Source organism: Hyla sarda, chromosome 1 (assembly GCF_029499605.1).
Source record: "Hyla sarda isolate aHylSar1 chromosome 1, aHylSar1.hap1, whole genome shotgun sequence".
In the NCBI taxonomy this organism is placed as follows: Eukaryota; Metazoa; Chordata; class Amphibia; order Anura; family Hylidae; genus Hyla; species Hyla sarda.
The window spans coordinates 437,481,182-437,487,650 of record NC_079189.1 but is presented as its reverse complement, the minus strand read 5'-3'; the positions used below and the strand labels follow the sequence as shown (position 1 = coordinate 437,487,650).

General features: G+C 43.0%; 1 non-coding gene across 1 annotated transcript; it reads left to right on the top strand.

The window, feature by feature from the left end:
• Positions 1 to 2,386: 2,386 nt before the first annotated feature.
• Positions 2,387 to 2,572, top strand: LOC130343314 (U2 spliceosomal RNA). Its single transcript, XR_008882664.1, has one exon. It is a non-coding gene; the product is annotated as a U2 spliceosomal RNA (small nuclear RNA).
• The last annotated feature ends 3,897 nt before the right edge of the window (positions 2,573 to 6,469 follow it).

The following is a 6,469-nucleotide window of genomic DNA, read 5'->3' as shown; positions in this document are numbered from 1 at the left end:
TAGAGAGCGGAGCCGCGCGCGCCAGCACATGACAGCAGGGGACGGGAACGGGTAAGTGACCTGGGATGCGATTCGCGAGCGGGCGCGTCCCGCTGTGCGAATCGCATCCCCAACGGCCATGACAGAGCAGCGCTCCCGGTCAGCGGGACTGACCGGGGAGCTGCAGGGAGAAAGACGCCGTGAGCGCTCCGGGGAGGAGCGGGGGCCCGGAGCGCTAGGCGTAACAAGCATGTCCATTACTGCCTGCCAGGTATGTACTAAAATCACCTTATGGTGGATAACCCCTTTAAAGTGACATTAGCCACAACAGGATATGACAGACCCAAATATAAACCAATAGAATCCATCTGGCACTAATAGTATCTGGCACTATGTTTTTTCTTCTGTTATAAATGGAAGCCACACACGTAGGTATTAAGACCACACGTCCCGGCCTGACTGTGAGTCTTATGACTCGAAGTGATAGCTGTTAGTTCCGATCATCAGATCAATGGTCAGGCCAGGGACTTACTGATGCAATAATGCAGTTGTAGTACACCAGTGTGTAAAGCCTTTATGGAAACATCTATTCTATTTGGATTTGTAGACTTTGGAATCATGTTATTTACTAATATAGAGTATTGCCATATTTTAACCTATTCCTAAAATAAACTTGCTCTCCCTTGACATAAGGGTTCAGATGCGTTCTGCAGCAGCACATGAGAATAGAGAAATCTTCTAATTACTTCCTGTCTCAGTCTTCTAGATCTGCCTATGTCATGAGGAGCATACTCACAGGAATAAGCAGAAGTATAAAACTTGACATGCATACATGTTGTCACTATCATTATATGAAGATCATGGTCCCACTCGCTGTTTCTACAGATAATTTTGGAAACGTCTTCCTTTTGTTCTTTCAAGCTTGCTTGGCCACCATGATAGTAATCTGTAATAGTCTGGTGTTTTGGGCCATTGTATCTACTGGTTCTTTCAAGAGAGAAAAGCGCTTTATATACATGATGAGTACCTGTATTTCAGACTTCTGTACAGGAGTTACATGGTACTATATTGGCATATTTGATGTGAGAGACAATTTTCCACGTAAAAATGACACCTATTTTATAGCAGCAAATTTTATGGGTATCTCTTACCTTACAATTCTGACAGCTCAGGCTGATCGATATTGTGCCATCACTTTCCCCTTGTGGTATTTTCATAAATTGACTACTGTCAAGACAGTCTGGATTTTGGTTGCTATCTGGACTTATGCTTTTGTGGTCTTAATTTCTCAAAACTTGACAGCATCTGGTATAGCTCTTAAAATCCAGCTGATCGGTATGCTCTTATGGTCTCTGATAACTTACACTGTAATGGTAGGTCTCAACATCAAACTGTTTCTGGTAGCCAGATATCAGCTTAATAGGGTGGACGGACCTAACAAGGACTATAAGAAGACATCTCTTTACTTAATTATAGCAGTAGCAGCCAGTTTCATTCTACTGTGGGGACCTGTATTCATGAGGTCCATTGTCTGTATCCTGACGTATGTTGATTGGTGCAGTCTCAGCAGTAACATATGTACTGACGTCATAGCTGTTCTGCCACGTATTAATGCTGCTTTGACTCCTATACTTTACATAAGTGGATGTGCACCTATAAAAAAGACTCTCCAGGAGATGTTCAGCTGCTGTTGCTCCAAAATGTGCATGTAGGTAATTTAGTAACATAGTAATATATTGTGGTTTTATTTCTTACATGTTTTTAACACTATACAAATAGAGGGTTGTATGATATTTAATTGCTACAAATATATACAGCTTATATTTACTGCCTGGTGGTCACTTTTGAATGACAATACAGGAGCTTTATATTCCTTTCAAATCACTGAAGAAGGGATAAGCAACGCGGATTCTAAATATGTATTTTTCTCTCAGTACTCACTAACATTCACCTACAGTAAAAATTGAGTTTTAAGAAGAAAAAACTATCAGAACCAGACCAAATGCAGTTTTCATTCTTTTAACTGTATGGATAAATGAAGTGTGCACATTTGGTGCATTTGCTGTAAATTGTTTACATTGTATGAGCTAAATGCATAAATGAGCTTCTGCTAACTCCTTGTATCCCACATAACCCACGTGTTATACATTTTCATTTTACAATGGCAGTCAGTTATTGATGTATGTAATTGTTTGTCATACAGTTTTATATGTTTAGTGTATATGTAAAATTTTCTGGGCAGACATAGAGTAAACAGAGTGTAAACACTTTATAACAGAGGTGCTGATACACGTCTCCCACAGTCTCTCGGGTATTTACCATATAACCGAAAAAATCACCCTGACTCACCATTTTTCATTATTATTTAACTATAAACTAAATTACTGTAACATCCTTCTGTATTGTCATCGCTTCTCGGCCTTTTGGCTAAGATCAAGTGTAGTATCTGTTCTTCTCAGTTTACGCCGGTGACCCGAAGCGCCGGTATTGAGCTGGTGGGGATGGGTGCTGCATGGTAGGGGGCAGGTGTACCAGGGCATTCCGGGGCTGGTTCTGAGGAATCAGCTCGACGGCTGCCCCGATGTGACCTGCTTCCTCCGGGTCTCGCCATGATGTAGAGGGGTGTAGAGCCGAGGTACTTCTGTGCCTCCGGGAGTGGTGACCCTGAGGTGCCGAAACTCACTGGGTGTTAACTCACTGAGTGAACGCACTGCACCATACTCTTCACCTTTGGCACTCACCCTTGGTATCCCGGCCTTCTGGCTAGGATCAGGGCAATTTTTATAGATCCGGCCGGATGACAGGGCAGTATATCTGCACTCGTCCACCTATTTATTATTTTTTTGTTTGTCACTGTGCCACGTTTGTGTTTTTATTTGTACACTGGATTGTCAGGATGCGGTAGCCCTTCTGGGTGTCCCTCCTGGTGGTCTAGGGGAGGTGTGGGTGGCCATTAGGTTCCTCACCTCCCTGCAACCCCTGGGCATCTTCGCTTTGGTCAAGATGCCACCAGTATACGGCTCCTCGGCTGATATCTTGGCTAACGCCTAGGTTAAAGCCAGGAGCATTTTCGGCCCCTTAGTAGCTTCGGCGAAAAGGGGCATCGAACCTGGATCCTTGCAGATGCCTTTTGGCCCGGAGGTGAAGGGTAGGTTTGTTGGGGGCCTCTCTCCTGTCGGAGAAGGGCTTAGCGATAGACCGCATCCTTTGTGCACGTTTTTTTTAGTGTGACATGTTTGCGCTTTTTCTTATACTTTGGGTGATAGAGAGCACTTGCCTTGGCTCTTAAAAAAAAAATCCTTCTGTACTGTCTTCCATCTAAGGAGGATTTATATGCAGTGTTTTATGGAAGTCTTTTTATTTAGCATTTGAGCCAAAACCAGGAGTATATTAAAACGGAATGGGAAATATAAAGAAAAGACATCTTTCTTGTGCTGGATCCAATTCTGTGTTTGGCCAAAATATTTTTTTATCAAAAACAACTACAAAAAAAAGCTGTGTGTGAAACCCCCCCCTAACACTCCTGCAGCCCTCCAATCAACCTTAAAGTGTACCTGTCAGATCCAACAAAAATATATTTTTTAAATATATCACTCAGTACCTAATCCTGACCTAATTTTTATATGTCTAGCACCTTTATTTTTTTATTACACTTTTAATTTAGCTCACTAGTCTGAGGGAGGGGCGTGGCCTCACTGTGCAGGTCTGCTCACATCTCCCCTAGCATTAGCAAAACTACAACTCCCAGCTTGTCCTGCATTCACAGCTGTCAATCAAGGAAGTGTGTCCATGACATAGGTGATGATGCATGGAAATAGCAGGACTAGTATATGTCCAAGCAGGCAGGAGGGCAGTTGTTTGACTGGCTTTTTCAGTATGAAATCCATAGGCTTACTTTTTTGCACCATAAATTCTACTTTGTAATGACATCAGTCATTTTACCCCAAAATCTACGGCAAAATGGGAAAAAAAATTATTGTGCGACAAAAGTGAAGAAAAAATGCCATTTTGTAGCTTTTGTGGGCTTCCGTTTCTAATCAGTACATTTTTCAGTAAAAATGACACCTTATCATTATTCTGTAGATCCATGTAATTAAAATGATACCCTACTTATCTAAAGTAATGCTATCCACCCACCCACTGCAGCATAGCCACACCCCCTGTCTTGCTCGGTCTGAGTGTTACTTTGGAAGAGAGGCAGCTGAAAGAGTGTTGTAAAACAGAAGATATCTGCTGTGTGGAGTGAATCTATGGAGTTGGAGTAACTTGAGTGAGTACATAGTGGGATCACTGATAGAATTTTTAACAGCTTTTTCACTTTTTTTTCTCTACTTAGCCCTAGGAGGAGGGGTAGATTGGTCACAGGTGCTTAAATCTTAGTCTGGCACTCAGTTCTGAGCTTGCTCAGTGTTGCTTTGGAAGAGAGACAGCTGAAAGAGAGTTGTAAAACAGGAGATATCTGCTGTGCAGAGTGAATATGTGGAGTTGGAATGACTTGTGTGAGTACTTACATTTGCACATAGAGGTATCACTGAATTTTAAACAGCCTTTTTCACCTTTTTTTCTCTACTCTGCCTCTAGAAGGATAGATAGACTGGTCACAGGTGCTTAAATCTTAGTCTGGGACTCAGTTCTGAGCTTGCTCTGTCTGAGTGTTGCTTTGGAAGAGAGGCAGCAGGAGTTTGAGATCGCTGTGAGTGTTACTTTCCTTACACTGTAGGGACTTTAAACTCACAAGGTCTACTGAGAATTTAATTGTAATATTTACTGTCTGTTTTTGGCTGTTAATCTGTGAAATCCTCATAACTGGATGGCCTCCATGTTGAAAAATGCAGTCCTGTGGACATCTTGCACGATGTATGCAATCCATGAACAGCGGTTTGAAGGTGCATATTGCTGTGCAAGATGTCTGCGAGTTGTTCATTTGGAAGCCCAGATCCTGGATCTAGAGGAACAACTTGCTTCACTGAGACGCATTGACAACTTGGAGAGGAGTCTCCTGCTCACTAACCAAGTACTCTCTGGGGTAGAGGTGGGGGTGGATAGTGGGATGGAGGTGCAGGACAGTCGGGCAGCTAGCTGGATTATAGTTAGAAAACGGGGTAGAGGGAAAAGTGTCAGGGAGGCTAGTCCTGAACTGGCACATCCCAACAAGTTTGCCCAGTTGGTATATGAGGGGGATGCAAATTCAGAGCTAGCAGTACTGCAGCAAGATATTGCCTCTGACCGCCATGGTTGTGTCTGCTCCAGTAAGGAGGGAAGGAGGAGTGTAGGGCAGGCAGGTCATGGTACATATCGGCACCAATGACAAAGTAAAAGGTAGGTGGAGTGTCCTTAAAAATTATTTCAGGGACTTAGGCCGCAAGTTTAAGGCAAGGACCTCCAAGGTAATATTTTCTGAAATATTACCTGTACCAGAGAGGCAGTGGGAAATCAGGGAGGTAAAGAAATGGCTCAGAAGCTGGTGTAGGAAGGAGGGGTTTGGGTTCATAGAGAACTGGGCTGACTTCTCTGTCGGTTACCGGCTCTACCGTAGGGACGGGCTGCACCTCAATGGGGAGGGTGCAGCTGTGCTTGGGGAGAAGATGGCTAGAAGGGTGGAGGAGTGTTTAAACTAGGGACTGGGGGGGAAGGAACCTACAACATAGAGGGGGAAGATAGTGTAGATAAAGAGGGGGCTTATTAATGTACCTGGGGGTGGAGCAGAGGGAGGGGTTAGAATAGTTAATAGGGATAGGCTTCATAGGAAAAAAAACATACACCATTGAATTGCATGTTGACTAATGCCAATAGTCTGACCAATAAAACTGACGAACTGGAGTTGATAATGTCTGAGGAGAATTATGACATAGTGGGTATAACAGACTTGGTTGGACAATAGCTGTGACTGGGCGGTCAACATACAGGCTTATAGTCTATTCAGGAAAGATCGGACAAAATGGAAAGGGGGAGGAGTTTGTCTTTATGTAAAATCCAGTCTGAAGGCAGCACTGCACGATATACAGGAGGAAAATGATAATGTGGAGTCATTATGGGTAGAAATATATGGAGATAAAAATAAAAAATTCTGATAGGGGTTTGCTATAAGCCACCAAACATAATGGGAGAGCCAGAAGATCAATTACTGAGGCAAATAAACAAGGCAGCAAATCAGAATGAGGTGATAATAATGGGGGACTTTAACTATCCTGATATAAACTGGGAGACTGAGACCTGTGAATCTCATAAAGGAAACAGGTTTCTGACTATAGCTAAAGACAATTATCTGTCCCAAATGGTGCAGGGCCCGACCAGAGGGGGCGCCCTACTAGACTTAATATTAACCAACAGACCTGACAGAGTAACAAATGTGCAGGTAGAAGGATACCTAGGAAATAGTGATCATAATATAATACATTATAACTTGTTCTTCAATAAGGGAATCTCGCCAGGGACCACAAAAACAATGAACTTTAGGAAGGCAAAGTTTAATCAACTCAGAGAATCCCTT